A 25,099-nucleotide genomic window follows, 5' to 3' on the forward strand; every position below is an offset into this window, starting at 1 on the left:
TGGCCTGTAGAATAAAGGCCTCGGCTGGGTCCTCGCTGGACGTGACCTTGGACGTTTGCTGCGGGTGATCTGTTTCCGTGTCTCTGACAAATAAACCCGGCATTGTGGGAAGACACAAATGTGTGTGGCTGCCTTCTCGGGAGAGACTGTCTCCTGGGTGTGCACGCTTGTGCTCACGACAAAGGCTAATAAATAAAATATTTTCCTGTCTTTTAAAATAATGTCTGCCCAGACTTTAATGACATGGAAATTGTTCATAATGTAAGGTGAAGCATCAAAACCTACGGAACGTTAATGTGCATGTCAAAGCTGCTACCTCGAACAGGAGTAGAAGGATTTCTTTCTCTTTCTCTTACAGCATCCTTTATTTTCTATAACGGGCTCACAATGACTCAGTATTCTTGGTGTCATCGCAGAAGGAGCATAGTGACCGCAAGGGCACCAGACTCGGGAACAAGCCTGCTGAGCTCTCTCCTGCCTCGGCGGGCAGCATTCTTCCGGAAGCCTCTTCAGCTCCCTGCCCGTGGTGAAGCCACGTCTGCTCACACCACGCGGCCAACCTGAGGGGCAGCTGGCGGCCATGCGCCCACCCCGCCTGAGGAGCTCCCCCACGCCCCGCTTCATAAGTTCGGTTTTTCCCAGAAATGCACCCCTGGGAACTCAGGTGCCCAGGGAGTCAGCCCTGACGGACACACACGCCACCAGGTCAGCCGTGCTCTGGTCAACAGCTCACTGAGTGGTGAGAGGGCCGTGGCTAGGGCTGGGGGCAGCCACGTGCTCCTCCTCACCTCCTGCCCATGAAGCTCACCCTGACTCACCGCAGAGCACCTCTGAGCACCTGCCAAGGGCCGGGCACAGAAAGGAAGGAGCCCATGGCACACAGTGACGCACTCAGCGGACACCTGCTGAACATAGAAGATGAAACTGGATTGGTGGAAAGTTGCCACGACTTCAGTTAGGGGAAGAGCTGAAAGTCCCAGCCTCCTTGGCCTCCCAGATACCATATTCCTTACGTCACATCACTCCACCACCGTGCCTCACTTTACCTCTCAGGCTTCCCCTCTCACCTGGCCTGATGGAGGCCCCGTTCCTGAGCCACCTCTGCACACCTCACTCTGTGCCTCTGGCCTTAGAGTCCCCTCCTGACTGTGGCCCAGGTTAAGATCTGTGCCTCCTGCGGCCTGGGGCAGAGCCCTGACCCCTGGGCAGTTCAGCCTGCAGCCCTCTGTCCACCTGTGAATGCAGCTGGGCACCTGCAGGGATGCACGCTGTGCCTTTCATCGAAAACCAACTTCTAGAGTCTCACATAGGAGGGCACCTGTGACAGGCAGACCCCTGCAGGTGCCCGGGGGGTGGGGGTGGGGGTGGGTACACAGCCCCCACCAAGGGCTATGTCCTCAGCGCTATAGGACAAGGTCCGTCCTCCTCTTCTTTCCCCAGGGCACTGTGGACGCCCCTGTGGGGCGCCTCCCTCCTCCCAAATGGCTCCCTACCTGTTATCCCACCTTGCTCTCTGAACATTCTAGGGCCTACACCAATGTAAACCGAATCATTTCAAAATCACAAATCATTTTAAAATCATTTTAAAAACACAAATCCTTCATTCTTACTTGTCCACACAGTCAAGGAAATAAAATAAAAGTAAACCACATGCACTCCCTTCCCCTGAACTTCCTCATTCTAGGGTAAGTTCTCACATGATTCTTTTTGCAACATTTCAGAGTTAATCAAAGCACAGTTACACAGAACAAGCTGGCTTGTGCTCTGTGGTTCCTCTGGAGAGTAAAGAAAGAAAAGACCAAAGCTGGGGCAGGCATTTGGTGCACAAGCTAAGATGGCCCTGGGACTCCCGTATCCCATTTTGGAGCTCCTAGATTCGAGACCAGTCCCAGCTTCCTGCTAAAGTGCCCTGGGGGGCAGCAGGCGATGGCTCCAGTACTTGAGCTGCTTCCATCCACATGGGAGACCTGGATGGAGCACCAGGTTCTTGGCTTCAGCCCCAGCTGTTGCCAGCATTTGGAGAATACACCACAGATTGGAAGACCTCTCTCTCTCTCTCTCTCTCTCTCTCTCTCTCTCTCTCTTTCTCCTTCTCCCTCCCTCCGCCTTTCAAATAGTAAATTTAAAAGAAAGCTGGTGAGGGTCTCTGGCGCTCTGGCCAGGGTGCCAGGCTGAGCCACCCCAGTGTGGGCAGTGGACAGTGGACAGGCAGGATGTGTGGACTCGCCTGGGCTAGCGCCAACCTGGGTGTTGGGGGAGCGTTACAGTCCTCTCCCGGCGCTCTGGACAACTGTGAAATCGAACCTCAGCAAGAGGACCTTCCCCTAACAGTCTTACCTGTGCTGCCAACCTATCTCACTGCCCCGCGCAGAACTGGGAAGGGCGGGGCAGGTGCAGGGAAGATGGAGGAAACACAGGGTGTGGTGCGGGTGAAGATGTGCAGGGCAGCAGCAGAGATGTGGGCCACAGGCGGGGCTTTGCGGGAGAATGGGCTCGGCTCACTGGACGAAGCAGGCACAACACAGGCCTCGGACTTCACCCTAACCACTCTGCTAAGATTTGTGATAAATTCACTCTCATATGAGGCTTATGTAAAATGGCTTTTAGGGGAAAAGATGACACCATGCAGGAGAAATGTTCTGAAACACATACACACACATGCACACACATGTACAGGCACACACGTGCACGTGCACATGTGCAGATGTACACATACACATACACACCGATTCACACATACACACCCACACATATGCATGTGCTCAAATATACACACACATGGGGCAAATGTGCACACATGCACACACATGTAAGTCACACACATACACACACTCACACACATGCAGCCAGCCACATGCATGCATTCACATATATGCACACAAGCACACACATATGCATGTATCACACATGGACATGCACATGCATGGGTACATATGTGTACACTCATGTGCACATATGCATAAACACACATACAGACACATATATGTGCCCATAAGCATGCATGCAGTCACAGATATGCACACATACATATACCCACATACATGCATGTGCACACACATACACACAAGCATGGACACACATTGCACATGCTGACAGGCACAGACACACACATGCATCCACACACATACATGCACTCATACACACATGCACACACACATATGTACCCACACACTAATAAGCACATATGCACTCACACATGGGCACACACATGCATGCACTCACATGCACACATGTAGATGCACACACATACATACATATGCACCCACACACATGCATGCACTCACACATAGGCACATATGCATGTACTCACACGCACACATGCACACACGTACACACTGATGACTGAGGATAAACATAGGTAGGTGACAGTAGAAGGGCCCGGCCCAGGGCGCCTGTGGCTCACCTGGCACTGCACTGGGTGTTGTCGCAGTGCCATTTCACAAGCTTTAGACCCACAGGTAAGATTGTGTATGTCTGTCCAAGTGCACAGATGACCACACAGGAAACACACTTTGCACAAGACTCGAGTCTGCTGCCAGTGAAACCCCCTCCGACCCAGGATGAGCACTGGGAGCTCCGCGGAGGCCAGGCTGGCGCCCAGCAGCCACCTTGTCCGAGAGGCCAGGGCTGGCTGCATGTCCCCGGCACTGGGCCGGGATGGTGACGTGGGATGTACCCTGGGCACCAGTGGCCTGCCCTGTGTCCCTTGTTCTGATCCTGTAACCAGCCTGTTCCGTTCTGCATGTCACTGTCATGGGCACGATGGCCACCATGGGGATGCAGTGAGTGAGTACGTGGAAGTTTCTCTGGGCCACACTAGCACTTACATCAGAGTATGACCCAGATCTGGAATTACAGATTTGTACATCAAGGTCCTAAGTGTCCATTTTCTCTAATGGAAACACTTATTGGCATCCCTGTTTTTTCTGAACTTAATAAAGCTTAGTCATCATCAGGAGAACCACAGCTTCGCGGTGTGCCGAGGACGTCACCTGCCCTCAGCCCAACGCCTGGTCTGGTTTCCACCCCTCTCTTGCCCAGCTTTTCCTGTGGCGAGAGACCTGCATGTGGTTCCTCTCTCTCCAGCCCTCGTAACCGGCACAGCTCTACAATCACCACGATGACACTTAACCCCTCTGTTCCCGGGATGACTGAAATGGCATGGGAAGGATCAGTGACTCACAACCAAAGATCCAACGGAGAGAGAAGATGAAGGGAAGAAGACAGGGCTGAGCCAGGATCCGCCCTCCCCAGGCAGGCTGCTCTCCTCGTTCCCTGACATCCCCTGGCGGTCTGCTAGCTCCTCCCCCAGCTCCATGCTGGTCTTCCCTGCTGAATGCCCGGCAGCCATCCGTGGTCACCTGGCCCCCGTGATGCACTGTTTCAGGCAGAGATACTGCGGCACAGCTGTGAGAGATTCACACACACAGAGGTCTCCCTCCAGACAGGGCACCCGTTGCCAGCCCAACAGCAGAGCAGTCAGACTTCCACCATTTCCAACGGAAACGCAAGGCACTTTGGGAGGAAAGATTAACAGTCCCCACTGGCTACCAGATTCCTAGAAGATTCTCACAATGAATTTCTATTTTCCAAAAGTGCGGCTCTTTAGAGCATGGGAGGTCTACAGAGCTAGAGGTGGGCTTGTTTTCCAGTTGTTAGCTTTTTGTAGCACACATGCACACAGATGCTGGCTGTGACATGTTTCAGCCACGCACACTGCCCTCAGCCATGGCCAGGAAAAACCAGGCCAGGGAGGCAGTACCTGGCAGCGTGAAGGCTGTCTCTCTGCTCTGTGTGCTGGCGTTAGCCCTTGTGCCATGCATGCCTTCATAGGTGCAGTGAATGCTCAGCTTTGCTCCTGGGAGCCCTGTGCACCTGCCGAGACCACAGGCAGACGGGCAGGTGGCAAGGGGACAGTCTATCTTCCAAAGGGCTTGTCCCCATGATGCAGCCACACAGACCCCTGCAGCGGACCACCCCTAAGCCTCTCTAACCCCCGCTGGCCACAAAGGGACACAGGCTGGGCAGACGGAGGCTTCAGGCGGCAGATGCGAGTGAGCACCCGACACTGATGAGGCACACCGCAAGGGGCCATGAGGCCAGGCTGCTGGTCTGCAGCCCCCGGCCCACTGGCCCACCACACCTGAAAGGTGGCACTGCTCTGGTGGGCAGACAGGGGTTCTTCAGGAAAGAGAACGAGGGTTTTAGGTCAGAGATCGACAAGCTAAGGCCACAGATCAAATGCAGGTACCGCCTGTGTCTGTGAGTTCACCGGAGCACAGCCACTCTCTCATGTACACAGCATCTACATCCCTCAGCAGTGCAGGAGCGGAGCTGCGGAGCCAACAGGGGCAGTGGCCCCGCACTGAAAACAGTGATGCCCTGCCTTATAGAGACAAAGCTTCCCACCCTTCATTCTTGATGATTTCTCAGGAGAGAGCCCAAAGAAAGGGTATAGCTTTGAGAACGTGGCATGAAGGGAAGACAAGGAACATCTCAGGGCAATAAACAGCCTCGTGAGTTGCGTCGCAGTGTAATGTATACAAACCAAAGGAAATGAAGACTTGACTAACACCGCCAGCCAATGCTGACATAAACAGCCAAGGCTGTATAGGAAGCAAAGGTGTAGTAACCGCGATGCCAGCAGAAACACGTGGTCTGAAGATTGGAGATGGAGGCAGTGCAGATGGAACACCGCTGTTTTGGCTTGCCCTCCTGTGTGAGTGTCCATGTGGCAACGCTGTTCTCATATACACACACACACACACACACAGGTTGCTGTGCCTAGCTGTGCTGCTGCTTCCCCTGTGTTACTGAACAGCCCCACCTGTTTCCACCAGAGCTGGCACACGTCACAAGCCTACCCGGGGTTTCTGCCTCTACCGTCTACAGACTACAGGGGCCCAGACTGATTTCCTGAGCCGCTAGTTGCTGTGGCTTGTTGGTCACTGATGGGGAATCCCACCAACAGCACTGCCTCGGGGCATCAGCACCATGACTGAGTAATAGGTCTCTCTGGGTGCTTCTGTGAGAATCCGTCCACGTAGAACGAAGCCCTACAGCTCGCCATCATGACCTGATTCGGGACCACATCAGGAGTGGCCGCTCGTCTCCCACCCATGGTCTCTCCCTCCTTCCATTGCCCCGAAGAGTGACGATGTCCCCAGATTCCCCAAGTCAGCGTCTGCACAACACTCAGACTAAGCCAGAGACGGCAAGGAAGCGGCTGAAACGTGCAGCGGTGTGAGTCAGTAAAACATGGTGGACCTCCACCGGTGGCTGCCGCACGAGGCCTGCAGTAACGGAAGATACTGACGGTTTTAGCAAACACAGCCCATCTCTTTCACAGCCTCGAGAGCCCAGTGGACAATGCCCGCGAGGGCTCTGGACAGACCCTCCTGCATGTCAGGACCCAGTTTAAGCTTCTAAGTGGAACATCATTCCCCTGACCGCTGTGGAGTCAGCCAAAGGCAGCGCTGCCTCCTATGTGGCGGCCTCGCTTCACCCCTTCACTCTGCCCAGCCCATGGCAGCAGTGCACCTGCTGATTCTCCAGGCCTCGGTGGGACACTTGGGCCACAGGGCACAGGAGTTCCTCTCTTCCCTAGGGTCAGAGTCACAGGAGGGAAGGAAAAGAAAACTCTAGACAAAGAAGAGTGAGTCCTGGAGAGAGACCAGGAGGGACTTCAGCCTTACGTCTGACATTCCAGCAATGACGCAATCTCCTTAACTGAAGCTTCATTCCGCAGTTACAGCCAGAGGATTAGGCACCAGGAAGGTGGCTGTCACCCCTCATCACACGACAACGTAAGTGTCCATCGGGACGGATGCAGCACACCTACATCATGGATATTACTCAGAGAGAAGGGTGTTCCGCCATTGCGACCATCTTGGTGAACTGGAGGGCGTTATGCTAAGGGAAGTGGACCAGACACAGGAAGTCAAATACCACCTGCTCTCATGCAACACGGAATCTGAATAAGCCCAACTCAACAGAGGCCGACAGTAGGGCTGCGGTTACCGGGCACTCCTGCTGGGAAAGGCAAGCATCACTCAGTGCGCATGTTCACTGGGCAGAGAGAACGTTCTGGGCTATTAACACAGAGCACCAGAGTTAACACCGTGCTGTGTGGGGAAGGTGTGAGGGCAACTGAACTGTCGTCATCATGAACAAACGGCAGCCACGTGAGGTGACAGTGACACCGAATCCTTTCACCATGGATGCACACCAAGTCACACTGTACACCTTAGATAGGTACGATCTTGGCCAGTTACCCCTCAGCAGAGCTGGAACAAGAATCAGAAATGAATACTGCGGCTTGAAAACGTGCATGGGAGGAAAGCCTGGCTGAGTGACCATCAGCCGGGGAGTGACCGTGGCTGGGTCTGAGCCTGAGCAGCCCTCAAGACAAGGTGAGGGAAGTGGGGGTGGGGTGACGGGGCCTGAGCCCTGGCCATGCACCTGGGCGCTGGGTGTGCTTCTGCGATCTCTCTGAGCTCCAGCTGCCTGTACACGAAGGCAGCTGAGCTGCTCACACTGCCGGGGCCGACAGCAGACAGAGTAACCCAGCGTACGTGGGACGTGCGTGGGAACTGCCACCTTCCCTCGTGCAGCTCTCCAGCACGCCCCTGGCTACCCAGCAGGGACGTCTGTGGAGCGGGGGCTCAGATGCCTTATCCACAGCACAGCCTTGCAGGTTCTAGACAAAATCAGAGAATCCACTATTCTTAATATTTGCAAATCTGCTTACCTGGCATGGACCACCCCCTGCAGGGAAGAACAGGCCTTGTCCTTAGAGCCCTGAGGGCTCACACCTGCTCCTCCCTCACCGACCTGTGGTGCTGGGAGCTTGCTGCCTGCCCGTGTGGTAATGTGGGTGTTTGAGGACCGAGACTGGACATGGCTATCCCAGGGTCAAACAGGACGCATGCGCGCACACACATGAGCTCCGGTTCAACATTTGAGAACCTCTACGACACCACAAATGGAGACAATGGGTGTTGCTGAGAACCCATGGTGCCTACTCAGAAACCAAAGGCTACCATTGTGGTTTCTGCCCTCACCACTTCCAACACCAATTCCTGGTGACAGTCACCGCACTCTGAGCTCAGCCCTCCGCGTCCTGCAGAGTGAGCTCAGAAGGTCTAGCTGCCCTTCCATCTCCCTTCCTGTCTCACAGGAACTGAATTTGCTAGAGGATTCTTTGATTATCCAGGTCTGGTTTATTTAAGCTTCCCAACAGCAAATCCCTAGGTTTCCATTTTTAACAATGCCGCGTTAGCAGGAAATGTGCTTCCCAACCTGCAAAGCATCCCCTCCCGGGGGGCCTCTCTATTTATTTGAAAGATTTATTTATTTTGAAAGTCATGGCTGGGGGAGGAAGACAGAGAGACACAGACACAGACAGACACACAGACACACAGACACACACACACACACACACATCTTCCAACCACTGGCTCATTCCCCAAACAGCCACAACAGCCAGCACTGGGCCAGGCCAAAGCCAGGAGCTGGGAGCTTCTTACAGGTCTCCACGTGGGCGACCACTTGGGCCATGCTCCACTGCTTTCCCCAGGTCATTAGCAGGGAGCTGGGTTGGAAGAGGAATAGCCGGGACCCAAACCAATGCCCATACAGGATGCGGATGGCAAAGGCAGAGCACCAAGCCACAATGTCGTCCCCCAGGGGCATCTTCAGAACTGGATCTGAGCCGGTCCCACAGCAGTGGTGCACCGGAAAGATGAAGGACAGCACTGGTTCTGTTCTGCCGCCCTCTCAGCATCCCCTGGGACAGGCTCCCCTCTCCTGGGAGGTTCTGGCCGACCGTAAGCCCCTCCTGGGGACTCGCAGCTGTGTTACTATGTCATCTTCTGAAACTTCATCTATTATTCCTAGTGCTCATGTTGCTTCTGCACTGCACATGTGGGGGTCCTGAGGCTAGATACACACAAGGCCCAGTATCAGGGACTCCTGTGTCAGGCCACTGGGCTGTGACCCTCCTCCCAGCTCCCGGTGTGCTGGGGGTGTTTCCAGAACACGTCCACAACACAACCTTCAGCTTTTTGACGATTTCTTCTCACCGCTTTGTTCTTGGAAATATTCCATCTAAACAGAAGACTGCATGTCAGTGTCTTACACATGTCTTTTGATGCTTTTGCTCGTTTGCATCATGACTCTGATTAGTCATCTAGACTATCAGAAATGAAGAAGGGACATTACAAATCAGGGGCGTAACCGTATCATCTGCTGACGGCAAGCGGACAGTCACCTGAAGGAGCGGGAAGGCCAGGGAGAACCCGGAGAGCCCAGCGCCATCCTCTCCTCCCGCTGCGCGCTGGGGAGCAGCATCCCTGCGGCCAAGTCCTCGACTCTCGCAACAGGGAGCGGCTGGGGGCTCTCGGACGGGGCCCGCTAGGCAGGCCGCACAACTCAGCACACGGCACACGTATGTAGAGCTCGACCAGAAACACACAGTGAGCTGTGCAGAAACCAAATCAGCCGCTACGAGTGAAACAACAAGCTGCACAGACGTCATTAACACCATTGGAGTTTCGGGAGAAGCTTAATAATCGTGCATCCTGGTAAGAGGGGGCCTGGCGGAGCCCCTGGATAGCTGTGCTGGCTGTCACCACGGCCCTCTGGGGCCAGCTGCAGGGACAGCGTGACGAGGACACCCTCCAGTGTGCAACGCAACTGGAAGACGAACTGGTGGAGTGAGATGAGACTGCAGTACCCAGCATGTCCACAGACTGCGATTCTGAATGAAAATACCTCGCGACGGAACGGGGCCAGCTCCAAGCACAGCGATGGGAACCCCACGACCCACTGAAGCCAAGCGACCATCCACCCACATGGCTGCCCAGCTGGGCTGTGGGCACCGCGTGCACTGCTGAGCCTCCAGCCGTCTGCAGAGCAGACACGGGGAGCGTGCGTTGTCGTGTTAGGGCAGGACCACAGAAGAGTGGCTGCTCTGCCTGTGCTCTCCCAGCCCCTCTGAGTCTCAGAACACTATTAGAAACACTACAGTGTTGCTCTGATAGCCTGCCAAGCGAAGCTTTTACAAGCCATCGTACAAGAACCACAGCTACATAATTTGATCAAGATTTGCTGCTGACTTGAATTTTCTAACTAACCAAGTAGCCAAATAATTACTGTTAAAGTCCCACTAAGGACATTTTTTGAATTCACAGCACGTTTTTCTTCATAGATTATATTATAGGCAGAACTCATTTTATTTTTAATGAATTAGGAAGGATTTCAAAGTCCCACCTCATGTGAAAGGTAAAAACACATACATCACAAGTAATAGACAAATGGCTCTTCCAAGAAGGAAAAAAAAATCACCATGTGAACAGATAAAATGATTTCTTCCCCAAAAGGCAGGAAGATGAGCATAAAGTTTTAAATGTAAGACACACCGACGTGAATAACTTTTTTTTTAAAATATTTGTTTATTTGAAAGACAGAGTTACAGAGAGAGAGGGCGATAGAGAAGCACACACACAATCTTCCATCCACTGGTTCATTCCCCAAATGACTACAACAGCCAGGGCTGGGCCAGGTCAAAGCCAGAAGCTTCATCCAGGTCTCCCACATGGGTTACAGGGGCCAAGCACGGGCAATCCTGCGTGACTTTCCCAGGTGGGTTAGCAGGGAGCTGGACTGGAAGTGGAGGAGCTGGTACTCAAAGCAGTGCTTACAGGGGATGGTGGCGTGGCAGGCAGTAGCTTAACCTGCTGCACCTCAGTGCCAATCCTATGAATAACTTTTAAATAAGAATTCCCATTGCACTTAGTCCTTCCCCGAATGATCAAACACAATTCCTCTTTCTTGGGGAATAAACGGATCACTGTTCCCATGAGCAGTCCTCTTCCCACACTGCAATGCGGCGTCTGCAAGCACTCTGAACCTCGCCGTGTGCGACGACCCCTCACCCCAGAAAACCCAGCAGAGCCAAGCGTGAGCCCCACCCACAGGGTGCACTGAGAAACCGTGGTTATTCTGGAGCAAAAACGGACAGAGACGTAGGCCCGTGGTGTAGATGAACTATACCAGCGCTTTGAAACGCGAATCAAAAGGAGAGCTTATTCCAGTGTGGAGATATCCTGACATCCATGCACACAATGGGCCTTCAATAGCTCGCCTGGAAAACACGGCTCTCAGAAACCATGTGTGGACTGAAGAACGCTTCCGCACCAAGTACACTTATCTTTGCATTCCTTTTACCCATGGCCTTTTTAAAAGGCCTCCTATTTCTTTTTTGTTTTAAGATTTTATTTATTTATTTAAGATATAGAGCTACAGACAGTGGGAGGGAGAGACAGAGAGAAAGTCTTTTATCCACTGGTTCACTCCCCAAATGGTCACAACAGCTGAGCTGTGCCAATTGGAAGTCAGGAGCGTCTCCCGGTTTCCCACGTGGGTGCAGGGGCCCAAGGACTTGGGCCATCCTCCACTGCTTTCCCAGGCCACAGCAGAGAGAAGGATTGGAAGTGGAGCAGCCAGGACTTGAACCTGCGCCCATATGGGATGTCAGTGCCACAGGCGGTCCCTGAGGCCTCCTCTCCCTCCCTCCCTCCCTTCTTTCCTTCCTTCCTTTCTTTTTTGAGATCTGAAACACAATCTTATTTATTTGTTGTTACTGGACCTTCGTTTTGACTGGACTCAGATTTAGCAGTAGACGCTCTCAGAGTAGACAGCCCACGTCTCCTGGCAATCTGTTCCTGGCGATTTTCCTTGGCCTCCTCCATTCTCTTGGCCAAGAGTTTAGCATGTTCTGCAGCCTCCCCTTGGTTCTTAGTACGCTGCTTCTTCAGAGCCATTCGCCAGCGTTTGTGTTGCGGGACACGTGGAGTAACTGGACGCTGAATCTTGGGTGCTGTGGTCCTCGGTTTGTTACCTTCTTTGTTTAAAGGCTTTCTCACAACATACTGGCGTGCATTGTCTTCTTTAGAGAGGCTGAAAAGTTTGTGAATTCTGCTGGCTCCTTTAGGACCCAGGCGACAAGGCACCGTGGTATCAGTCAATCCAGGAATGTCTTTCTCTCCTTTATTTACAATAACCAAGTTGAGAACACTCAAATTGGCATCGACAAGGCAGCCCCAAAATGATTTGTGCTTTCTTCCTCCAGTTCTCCTTGGTCTGTAGCAGGAATGCCCCTTACTCAGCAGCAGGCGGTCAAGACACCTTGCTTCATGGGAAAACCTTGTTTGTCATTCCCACCACTGACTCGGACCACATAGCCCTTCCATTCTTCACCCAGAGCATCGGCAGCAACTTCTGTGGCCACACGCTTCTCATACAAAGTACGAAGTTTACGTTCCTTGCCCGCTGCGATGAGCCCCTGGCAGCCAGAGGCTGGGAAGGAGATGTTCAGCTTCATTTTGAAGCAGCTGATCGCCTCGGAGGTGCCAGGGGAAAAGAGCGAGGCCTCCTATTTCTGTGAGGCCCTTTGCACAGCAGCTCCTGGGACAAAGGTAATAAAAGCAGGACTGAATTCTTCAACTGAACCCCTGCTGCTCCCCTCCTCTGCAGCCCAGAAGCCTGGTGGGGAGCACAAAGAGCCCCTCCCCTCATGTGGGCAGACTCCATTCTGACACTAACATGGCCTTTTTGCCAGGCTGAGTTCTTTCTGGCATGCTCCTGGCACCTGGCAAGCTGCCTATCAGACAGAACAACGCTGCACGTGATGGGCTGTTTCCTGCGTGGGACCACGCACAGCCGCACCCTGGGATTTAACTCTGCAGTGTTTTGATGAAGCGAGTCTTATCTCCTTGTGTCTCACCAGGAGCGCCTGGGCCTTCGGATGGCTAACGTGCTGCGCCGGCCGGCACCCACCGCAGCAGGACCAGAGCATGCACTCCGAAGCCATGCCCACTCCCCCGCAGGATCTGGGCAAAGTCCCTGAGCCCCAGTGCTGCTCACATATTTCGTCTTTCTGCATCCCAGCCTTATGCCCTTCTAAGACCCGGGCTCCCTGCTCTCCACAAATCCTCACTCTGGCTCCCAGCCCTGAAATGCCCCAGGCCCTACACCTTGTCCACTGTTCACATCTCCACAGCGCCCTGTGACACCAGTGGGAGCACTGCACTGACTCCTCCCACATCCCCACCAAGCCCCACCACGGCGCTCAGATCCGCCGGAGTCCTATGTGTAAGCCACTTTCTAGAGGAGTGAGAGTCGGACACCTGAGATCCCAGCCAAGACCCCATACACCCGACGACAGGGACCAGCCCAGGAGGGCAACAACACGTGATCTCCGCTGTGTGTCACGCAGACGGACTTACGTCCAGCTTCCTACTGCTGACACAAAGAGGGCAGTGGCAGGGCCCTGTCCCCCTGAGAGCCACACCCAAGTCAGTCGGAACCTGAAGGCTGCAGGATGGCCTGGGGAGGCTGGGCCCTGAATGCAGCTGAAAGGTCATTGCTGAGTCAAGTGCAGGTGGCAGTGCACCCTGGGGGCATGTGGAGACACCGCTCTCCTTCACCAGGGCACAGAGGGGGACGCCCAGCACTTCAGAAGTGCAGGACGGCAGAACAACGCCAAAGGGAGCTGGATGAGGAAAGGGACGGGGAAGCGCAGGCAGGCAGAGACTTGGTCAGAGCCCCGCACTACCACTTAGTGGCTACAAAATCGCACACAACGAAATTCAGTCCTGCTTTGTTTTTGTGAAAAGGAGAGTAACGGCGCAGACCGGCAGAGCTGCCAGTCAGACAGACGAGGACGTAAGTGCAAGGCTGAGCACACAGAGGGGCACAGACCTACAGCCAGTGGCAGCTTTTCTTATTTTAATGAGATGGAGCCCTGAGCCCCTGGGGACTTCTCCAGTAGCTAGGAGGTCCTCCTGCCAGGAAGCACACAGGGCCCAGGGGAGGCCAGCCGGTGGGTCTGGCTGGGTTCCAGGTCATTCTAGAAGGTGTAGGTGTAGCCCACAGAGAACTTCATTATGGGAGAGCACGGATTCAGGAATCACATGGCCATGAACATATTTTTCAACTTAACAATGATTATTTTATTCAAAAGACAGAGAGCGCTTCCATCTGCTGGTTCATTCCCCAGACCCCTAGCAGAAGAGGCCAGAATTCCATCCAGGTCTCCCATGGGGGTGGCAGGGACCCCAGTCCTGGAGCCATCGCAGCCACCTCCCAGGGCGTGCACGGCAGCAGGGAGCTGGCTCATAGGTTGGCACCAGGTGCTCCAGCACAGGCCAGGGACGTGGCAAGCGATGCATTTGCCACTGCACCGGTGGCTGGTCCCCGTCCTCCCATGTTTTAGGGAAGTCTCCTCTGAGAAAGTCACACTCCTGTAAGAGCGAGGGCGACACGGCAACACGGCGTCCGGCAGCCAGGCACAAAGCCTGGGCCGCTCAGCTCGCACAGGTGATGATGGGCAGGACGCGAGAGCCTGGAAGGTGCCGGTCGGGGCCTGAGACTGTGGAGGTTCTGGTGCAGGCAGGGGCCGTGCCAGGATGCAAGTGTGCTCCTTGTGGTGGACCACGTGGACCCAGGCTTCTCAGCGGGGCCGGAAACACAGCTGTGAGCGGAGATGTCTCCCAGCGGGAGGAGCTCGCCCGCTGCCCTGGAGCTCCAGCAGCCGCTGCGGATTAAGTCAGGGCTCCAAGGAGCAAGGCTGCGCAGGCACACGGAGGACAAGGCCTCCCATCAGAGCGGCCGGAGACAGTCCCCCGTGCCTGAGGGCAGTGGATCCCATCAGGAGCTGCGGCCAGCCCTGTGCCGGGACATCAGAGTGTCCACTCCCTGCTGCTGCTCCCTGCCTGGGTCTGGAAGCCCAGAGGACAGCAGTGACAGCCCTGGTTCAGTGGGAAGGGCAGAGGGGACATTGACCATGGCGCCACACCCAGTGCCAGGCCTGATGCAGGCCCAGCAGGGCCGTGGGGCAGAGCACGGAGGGTTAAGGGCCACAGTGGGGTCAACAAGCAGTATTTAAGAGAGCCCGGGGGAGGTGGGGCTTCTTCCATGGCCAGGTGAGCCACAGTCATCAGGTGGGGAGGCAGAGAACCCAGACAGGCCAGGTGTGCTGACCACGTTCCAAATATTTGAAATAGACAGACAGACTGTTGCAGAGTTCAAAAGGTCATTTGTTGATGTCCTGTTAGCCCACGTGCTCTTGGTTCAGGTATACACTCCTTTGATGGAGTATTTTACTTCCTGGACCTCAATAAGCAATAAAGCCCCTGGTCGTTGTTAGCTAGGAATAGGGAGAAAACCAGTGTGGAAATAATAAAATTTCCGGCTCTGAAATGCAAGGCCCATTCACCTTGGCATAAGGAATCAGTGAGCTGAGGGGACTGGCTGTGAGCAGCACACCCGGCTGTTCTCCAGCACCGAGAGGTGGTGGGCGGGGAGCCCCTCGCTGGAGCACAGACTGCACTGACATAGGGGGATTCGGAGGGAGCCATGCCCTATGATGGCTGCTCACGCTCTCTTGTCTGACAGATACACAAAAGCTACTGTTTAATGCTGATGGAAAACAATTAGAAAAAACACTGTGACAGCAAGCGGTCAGCACCCCTCCTTGGAAGACCTAGCAGGACTCCTCGGGATTCCATTTGTCCTTAACTTCTACAACAGAGCCACCTGCTTGGATGAGGTGTCTCCAGTCTGGGAGGGGCCCGTGTCGGTGAAGACCCCCTGTGCTGCCCAAGACCCGGCCCCAATCCAGCCTCACACACTCAGAGGCTTCACACTCATCTAATAGCGAAGTTAAATGCAATCATGAAGGAAATCTAGGGAAGAAGGAAATCCAGCACCAGGCCCCGCACAAGGCAGAGATTAGCTCCTGCCCACCCACGGCAGCACGGGCCTCCCTTACACTACCCCTGGTGGACGGTGCAGACGGCTGTCACCCCAGTGCCCGCTCCTGCAGAGGTGCGCGCGGGCTGGGGCCTAGGGCTCAGTGACCAGCCCCTCCCCCGGACATCGCTCAGTGCTCCCTAAATCATCGTGGGGGAAGGAGAGAGCTAATTTAGGGCCACTGGTCTAGAACGGAAGTCTTCAGAAATGACCGTGCACATGGCAGTGTCCTGAACACCAACCATCCATGAGGTCTCTGCACACACGTCCCTCGCCGGACGTGGGTCCGGGCGTGGTGGCCCGCTGCAGGCTCCCGGCCGCACAGCACATGGTGCAGCCCCGTGGTGGCCTCCCTGTCCCACGCCAGGACTGGGCCCCATCTCTTGGCAGTTGTGGAGATGGGGGTCACGGGCTGGGATCCGTCCATGCAGACAGGGGTCAGGTCCTGGCTCCCTGGGGCTCCTGCTGGCCCTGCCCTGTCTCGCACGTGCATCACCCCAGCTGCCATCACCTCAGTCTCAGCAGAGGTCCCGTGACTGCCTTCAGGACGCGCACCAGCGGGACTGGCCCTGCTCCGCTGCAGAGAGCCCCGGACGCGCCCTCGCGGCTCAGCCGGGAGCTCAGTGCTCTTTACCGCCGAGTCCGCCTTCTCCTTCCATGTCCAAAACCTTGACTGACAGCGTTGTCTGTGGCCTCTGCGGCCTCTGTCCTCTGGGCACCTTCTGCCTGGTTGTCCCCACCCAGTTGAAAAGGCAGGCTCCCCATGGGCCCGTTCCAGCCACCTCGAGCCTCCGGGTCTCTCCGCCAGCATTATCTCTTGCTGTGCCTGATCATGTGGTCCTACAGATGTCTCTGCGGGGATCTGAGACTTCCAATCTGATACTGGACATCATCTATGACAGCACTTCAAAAGTGATCCAGGGGCTGGCGCTGCGGTGCAGTTGGTTAAGCCTCCCCCTGTGGTGCTGGAATACCATGTGGGTGCTGGTTTGATCCAGCTCCCTGCTATGGCCTGGGAAAGCAGTGGAGGATGGCCCAAGTGCTTGGGCCCCTGCCCCCATGAGGGAGACCTCCTTGTTCGTGGCATCAGATCAGCTCAGCTCTGGCCGCAGCGGCCATTTGGGGAGCAAACAAACCAGTGGATGGAGGACCTCTCTCTCTGTCTCTCTCTCTCTCTCTGTAACTTTGCCTCTCAAATAAATAGATAAATCTTTTTAAAAAGTGATCTAAAAACAGAATTGATGGATGCTGTTTTGCTGTAATCCATGCACTTTTCCTAAATGTGTTTTCTCTCACCTTTGAAGGCCCTTGTTGAGCGTGGACTTAAGAACTGCTTGTGCTGAGACAGCCTTTTCCTTTAGCTCCATTTCTCGTGAACTTGTTGAAGTTCCCTACCACTGCACATGGCATGTTAGAGATCTGTGTGCACACACGTGTGTGCAGGTGAGGACACTGGAGAAGCGGCCACCTGCACACCAGGCCCGGCTCCAGCGCATCCACCTGCAGGCCAGGAGAAACTGTTCAAGTCTTGGGAGCAGCTTGGTTCACTGGATCTCACTACCGTGTTTATTAGCATGGTGTCACACATTCACGGAATGTATTCCTCTCACAAATGTGACTCTGGGTTCCTGTTATCCACCTGCCAGGAGCAGAAGTGGAGGAAGAGGAAGAGGCGGGATGACCCTTCACCCATCCAAAATGATGACAACAGGCGGAGAAGCCATCACACCCATGCCCCGTGCTGTGCCTATGCAAGAGATTTCCTTAGGGACAGCAGAACAGGGCACTGGAGATGGCAAGCAATTGAGAAGCATCATTAGCAGGGAGAGGACAGCAGGGCCCTAGGGGCCGGCACGTTGCACCTGAGCCTGGTCAAGAGGCCACACCCGCTGAACCATCCACAGCGGCACATGTCACTTAGAGTCAGCAAAGCTGCACCTGGCGTCCTGTTAGACACGGCCCCCCGTTAGAGACGAGTTCATGGTGGTCACGGCCCCCCTGTTAGAGACCGGGCTCAGTCACGGCCCCCCTGTTAGAGACCGGGGCTCACAGTCATGGCCCCCCTGTTAGAGACTGGGGTTCACGGTCATGGCCCCCCTGTTAGAGGTAGTTGGGGCTCACAGTCATGGCCCCTCTGTTAGAGGAAGCTAACTGGGGTTCACGGTCATGGCCCCCCTGTTAGAGGCAGTTGGGGCTCACAGTCATGGCCCCTCTGTTAGAGGAAGCTAACTGGGGTTCACGGTCATGGCCCCCCTGTTAGAGACTGGGGCTCACAGTCATGGCCCCCCTGTTAGAGGAAGCTAACTGGGGTTCACGGTCATGGCCCCCCTGTTAGAGGTAGTTGGGGCTCACAGTCATGGCCCCTCTGTTAGAGGAAGCTAACTGGGGTTCACGGTCATGGCCCCCCTGTTAGAGGTAGTTGGGGCTCACAGTCATGGCCCCTCTGTTAGAGGAAGCTAACTGGGGTTCACGGTCATGGCCCCCCTGTTAGAGGTAGTTGGGGCTCACAGTCATGGCCCCCCTGTTAGAGGAAGCTAACTGGGGTTCACGGTCATGGCCCCCCTGTTAGAGACTGGGGCTCACAGTCATGGCCCCCCTGTTAGAGGAAGCTAACTGGGGTTCACGGGCATGGCCCCCCTGTTAGAGACTGGGGCTCACAGTCATGGCACCTCTGTTAGAGGAAGCTAACTGGGGTTCACGGTCATGGCCCCCCGTTAGAGGTAGTTGGGGCTCACAGTCATGGCCCCTCTGTTAGAGGAAGCTAACTGGGGTTCACGGTCATGGCCCCCCTGTTAGAGGTAGTTGGGGCTCACAGTCGTGGCCCCTCTGTTAGAGGAAGCTAACTGGGGTTCACGGTCATGGCCCCCCGTTAGAGGTAGTTGGGGCTCACAGTCGTGGCCCCTCTGTTAGAGGAAGCTAACTGGGGTTCACGGTCATGGCCCCCCTGTTAGAGGTAGTTGGGGCTCACAGTCATGGCCCCTCTGTTAGAGGAAGCTAACTGGGGTTCACGGTCATGGCCCCCCTGTTAGAGGTAGTTGGGGCTCACAGTCATGGCCCCTCTGTTAGAGGAAGCTAACTGGGGTTCACGGTCATGGCCCCCCTGTTAGAGGTAGTTGGGGCTCACAGTCATGGCCCCTCTGTTAGAGGAAGCTAACTGGGGTTCACGGTCATGGCCCCCCTGTTAGAGGTAGTTGGGGCTCACAGTCATGGCCCCTCTGTTAGAGGAAGCTAACTGGGGTTCACGGTCATGGCCCCCCTGTTAGAGGTAGTTGGGGCTCACAGTCGTGGCCCCTCTGTTAGAGGAAGCTAACTGGGGTTCACGGTCATGGCCCCCCTGTTAGAGGTAGTTGGGGCTCACAGTCATGGCCCCTCTGTTAGAGGAAGCTAACTGGGGTTCACGGTCATGGCCCCTCTGTTAGAGGAAGCTAACTGGGGTTCACGGTCATGGCCCCCCTGTTAGAGGTAGTTGGGGCTCACAGTCATGGCCCCTCTGTTAGAGGAAGCTAACTGGGGTTCACGGTCATGGCCCCCCTGTTAGAGGTAGTTGGGGCTCACAGTCGTGGCCCCTCTGTTAGAGGAAGCTAACTGGGGTTCACGGTCATGGCCCCCCTGTTAGAGGTAGTTGGGGCTCACAGTCATGGCCCCTCTGTTAGAGGAAGCTAACTGGGGTTCACGGTCATGGCCCCCCTGTTAGAGGTAGTTGGGGCTCACAGTCATGGCCCCTCTGTTAGAGGAAGCTAACTGGGGTTCACGGTCATGGCCCCCCTGTTAGAGGTAGTTGGGGCTCACAGTCATGGCCCCTCTGTTAGAGGAAGCTAACTGGGGTTCACGGTCATGGCCCCTCTGTTAGAGGAAGCTAACTGGGGTTCACGGTCATGGCCCCCCGTTAGAGGTAGTTGGGGCTCACAGTCATGGCCCCTCTGTTAGAGGAAGCTAACTGGGGTTCACGGTCATGGCCCCCCTGTTAGAGGTAGTTGGGGCTCACAGTCGTGGCCCCTCTGTTAGAGGAAGCTAACTGGGGTTCACGGTCATGGCCCCCCTGTTAGAGGTAGTTGGGGCTCACAGTCATGGCCCCTCTGTTAGAGGAAGCTAACTGGGGTTCATGGTCATGGCCCCTCTGTTAGAGGAAGCTAACTGGGGTTCACGGTCATGGCCCCCCTGTTAGAGGTAGTTGGGGCTCACAGTCGTGGCCCCTCTGTTAGAGGAAGCTAACTGGGGTTCACGGTCATGGCCCCCCTGTTAGAGGTAGTTGGGGCTCACAGTCGTGGCCCCTCTGTTAGAGGAAGCTAACTGGGGTTCACGGTCATGGCCCCCCTGTTAGAGGTAGTTGGGGCTCACAGTCATGGCCCCTCTGTTAGAGGAAGCTAACTGGGGTTCACGGTCATGGCCCCCCTGTTAGAGGTAGTTGGGGCTCACAGTCATGGCCCCTCTGTTAGAGGAAGCTAACTGGGGTTCACGGTCATGGCCCCCCTGTTAGAGGTAGTTGGGGCTCACAGTCATGGCCCCTCTGTTAGAGGAAGCTAACTGGGGTTCACGGTCATGGCCCCCCATTAGAGGTAGTTGGGGCTCACCCTCCTGGTCATTCAGTTGACCTCACCTCGTCAGCACACACAGTGTCCTCCCTGCTGGCAAGGATCCATCAGCTGCTTTCTCTGTTTAATGAGAGAATGATGCCGTGGTGTGGGGCCAGTATGGCTGGGCCTGGTGGTTACGACCCTTACACATCCCGAGTGTGTGTGTGTGTGTGTACATGTGTGCTGACTCTGCATCTCCTACAGACCACGTGAGCATGTGTGTTGTTTCCTCATCACTTACACATCCCGAGTGTGTGTGTGTGTGTACATGTGTGCTGACTCTGCATCTCCTATAGACCACGTGTGCATGTGTGTTGTTTCCTCATCACTTACACATCCCGAGTGTGTGTGTGTGTGTGTGTACATGTGTGCTGACTCTGCATCTCCTATAGACCACGTGTGCATGTGTGTTGTTTCCTCATCACTTACACATCCCGAGTGTGAGTGTGTGTGTGTGTACATGTGTGCTGACTCTGCATCTCCTACAGACCGTGTGTGCATGTGTGTTGTTTCCTCATCACTTATACATCCCGAGTGTGTGTGTGTGTGTACATGTGTGCTGACTCTGCATCTCCTATAGACCACGTGTGCATGTGTGTTGTTTCCTAATCACTTACACATCCCGAGTGTGTGTGTGTGTACATGTGTGCTGACTCTGCATCTCCTACAGACCGTGTGTGCATGTGTGTTGTTTCCTCATCACTTATACATCCCGAGTGTGTGTGTGTGTGTACATGTGTGCTGACTCTGCATCTCCTATAGACCACGTGTGCATGTGTGTTGTTTCCTAATCACTTACACATCCCGAGTGTGTGTGTGTACATGTGTGCTGACTCTGCATCTCCTACAGACCGTGTGTGCATGTGTGTTGTTTCCTCATCACTTATACATCCCGAGTGTGTGTGTGTGTGTGTGTGTACATGTGTGCTGACTCTGCATCTCCTACAGACCACGTGTGCATGTGTGTTGTTTCCTCATCACTTATACATCCCAAGTGTGTGTGTGTGTGTACATGTGTGCTGACTCTGCATCTCCTATAGACCACGTGTGCATGTGTGTTGTTTCCTAATCACTTACACATCCCGAGTGTGTGTGTGTGTACATGTGTGCTGACTCTGCATCTCCTACAGACCGTGTGTGCATGTGTGTTGTTTCCTCATCACTTATACATCCCGAGTGTGTGTTTGTGTGTGTGTACATGTGTGCTGACTCTGCATCTCCTACAGACCACGTGTGCATGTGTGTTGTTTCCTCATCACTTACACATCCCAAGTGTGTGTGTGTGTGTACATGTGTGCTGACTCTGCATCTCCTATAGACCACGTGTGCATGTGTGTTGTTTCCTAATCACTTACACATCCCGAGTGTGTGTGTGTACATGTGTGCTGACTCTGCATCTCCTACAGACCGTGTGTGCATGTGTGTTGTTTCCTCATCACTTATACATCCCGAGTGTGTGTGTGTGTGTGTGTGTACATGTGTGCTGACTCTGCATCTCCTACAGACCACGTGTGCATGTGTGTTGTTTCCTCATCACTTATACATCCCAAGTGTGTGTGTGTGTGTACATGTGTGCTGACTCTGCATCTCCTATAGACCATGTGTGCATGTGTGTTGTTTCCTAATCACTTACACATCCCGAGTGTGTGTGTGTGTACATGTGTGCTGACTCTGCATCTCCTACAGACCGTGTGTGCATGTGTGTTGTTTCCTCATCACTTATACATCCCGAGTGTGTGTTTGTGTGTGTGTACATGTGTGCTGACTCTGCATCTCCTACAGACCGTGTGTGCATGTGTGTTGTTTCCTCATCACTTATACATCCCGAGTGTGTGTGTGTGTGTACATGTGTGCTGACTCTGCATCTCCTACAGACCACGTGTGCATGTGTGTTGTTTCCTCATCACTTACACATCCCAAGTGTGTGTGTGTACATGTGTGCTGACTCTGCATCTCCTACAGACCACGTGTGCATGTGTGTTGTTTCCTCATCACTTACACATCCCGAGTGTGTGTGTGTGTACATGTGTGCTGACTCTGCATCTCCTACAGACCACGTGTGCATGTGTGTTGTTTCCTCATCACTTGTACATCCCGAGTGTGTGTGTGTACATGTGTACAGACTCTGCATCTCCTATAGACCACGTGTGCATGTGTGTTTCCTCATCACTTACACATCCCGAGTGTGTGTGTGTGTGTACATGTGTGCTGACTCTGCATCTCCTATAGACCATGTGTGCATGTGTGTTGTTTCCTCATCACTTACACATCCCGAGTGTGTGTGTGTACATGTGTGCTGACTCTGCATCTCCTACAGACCACGTGTGCATGTGTGTTTCCTCATCACTTACACATCCCGAGTGTGCATGTGGGTTGGCTCCTCACTCCTCATAGATCCTGTGCCTGTGTGTGTTAAGCCACTGTCTGTGACACCAGTCTCCCACCTGAGTGCTGGCTCAGGTCCAGGCTGCTGCACTTCTGACCCAATCCTCTGCTAATGCTCCTGGGAAAATAGTGGAAGACAGCCCACGCACTTGGGCCCCTGCACCCACATGGGAGACCCAGATGGCGTTCTAGGCTCATAGCTTCAGTCTAGCCCAGCCCTGGTCACTGCAGCCATTTGGAGAGTGAACCATTGATGATTCTCTCCCTCTGTTAATTCTGCCTTTCAAATAAATACACAACAATTCCTTGTGCTGCTAATGTGAGGCTCCCCATGCTGGCACTGGTCCCACATGAGGAGCCTGAGTGGAGAGCCTGCCCATGCTCCTGGTGTCAGCACTCGCACCCTAGCCCGCCTTGTCTCTACAGGTGGCCTTGGCTTCTCCTGTGGAGGGCAGGGAGGGCGTGGGGTGGTCCTGCTGGTCTCCGTGGCCTGAGGGAGCACCACAGCCTGGGCAGTCACACAAGTTTATTTCTTCCCGGTTACGGAAGGCACAAGTCCCAGACCGAGGTGCAGGAACGTGGGCTGCTCCTCTTCTGATCCAGCTCTCGGCTATGGCCTGGGAAAGCAGTGGAGGATGGCCCAAGTCCTTGGGCCCCTGCACCCATGTGGGAGGCCCGGAGGAAGCTCCTGGCTTCAGATCAGCCCAGCTCTGGCCATTCTGACCATTTAGGGAGTGAACTAGCAGATGGAAGGCCTTTCTGTCTGTCTCTCCCTCCTCTGTAACCCCCTCTCAACAAACACTCCTCCCCCAGACACCTCTGAGGCTGCCTTCTCACTGTACAGTCCCCGACCACCGAGGTGGTACACCAGGTGCACCAGGGCCCTGCCGACCTGACTCCATCCCTCCCACTCCACTTCAGTGTTCTTCACAGACGCGTCTACCGCAGCCCATCCATTCACACACTGGCGCCCCCCAGACACACACGCCCAGATGTACCCTCCTCAAAGCCCAGGATGTTGTCTTATTTTCTGCTCCATGCTTATGATCGTTATTTTTTCTTAAGGATTAAGTAAAACTGCTAATGTTCAGCCATGGAGAAAAAAAGCTCAACAGTGAATGAAAAGAAAATCAAACTGCTAAGCAGGGGCCCTGTGTCCAAGGATTAAAACTACTTGTGAAGACAAATAAAGCATCACATAACTGTGTACAGTAAATCCAACAGCAGAGAGCAGAGAGCAGCTCAGACAGGGAGCACCAGGGGACGGCTTCTGTCCCGGTATATTACTGATGGAGCTGGGGCTGGACATACCACGACCAGACTGCTCCATCTCTGAGAACCCTTAGGACAAGTGTCCAGCCCAGCTCACAAGACCAGAGCTTCCTTCTGGAGAAAGCGGAGAGCCCCCAGAGCCAGACAGAGCTCCTAGGCCATGGCAGAACCGCCCCCAGCCTAGGATGCACCTGCATGGATGCACAGGCCGCACGGCAGCTGTGGGCGGCACCCGGCCACAGAGACCCCCGTGCTGCAAGTCTGAGAACTCAGTCAGGAGGGAGAATGCCAGAGAAGAGAGTCCGTGCTCACTCGGAGCCTCGGGAGGTGGGGGTCAGGCCAGGGCCTGGCTGTCCCTCTGCCTACAGGGGAGACCACTGGCCTAAAGTCAGAATTCCTGGTCTTGCAGTAAAACAGGGTGATGCAAGCACCCCACAGAACACAAACGCTTGTGAAGCGGGCACGGGGCCCTGGCACTCAACGCCACAGAACGCATTTGCACAACGGGCACCGGAAGGGGAAAGGCAGGAGCCAGGCGGAGGCAGCCTGGCTGACGCATTCGGAGCGCTCAGGTGTCCCTCGAAGTTACTCACGACAGAAACTGGATTTTGCTCTCGGCAATTCAGGAGCAGCCAAGAAGGGACATCATTTGGTGCTCTTAGCACATGAACACTTGCAGCTTTGCTTTCAGCATGGCGAGCCTTTTGTTCCAGGAGATTGGTCTTGATTTGTTTTCTAATATGATTTCTGACACTGAGGGACCCAGTCTAAGAAAGACCTTGTGCACTGAAAGCACATTTTAGGAAGAAAGAGTCCCTACCACCTCCAGCTACACGCGGCCACGGACAGTGCTTGCAGGAAGCTCCCTTTGGCCATGTCGGTCTCACCACACCCTTGCACACACCACACGGCACAGGAAAGACCCAGGCCTGGCAGAGCCCCACCAGGGCAGTCAGGAGAGGTCCCAAGGCCTGTGCCCAGAGGGCCGTGAGGCTGGGCAACACTCCCGGGCCTGACTGAGTGGAGGAGGCAGCTGGAGCAAGGGAAGACGA

At 54.7% G+C, this 25,099-nt stretch overlaps 1 pseudogene; it reads right to left on the bottom strand.

Moving 5' to 3' along the window:
* LOC133772978 (small ribosomal subunit protein eS6-like) overlaps positions 1-12,385 on the bottom strand; it is an 84,533-nt pseudogene extending 72,148 nt beyond the window's left edge.
* Between the last annotated feature and the right edge of the window lie 12,714 nt (positions 12,386-25,099).

Source organism: Lepus europaeus, chromosome 13, assembly GCF_033115175.1.
Source record: "Lepus europaeus isolate LE1 chromosome 13, mLepTim1.pri, whole genome shotgun sequence".
NCBI lineage: Eukaryota > Metazoa > Chordata > Mammalia > Lagomorpha > Leporidae > Lepus > Lepus europaeus.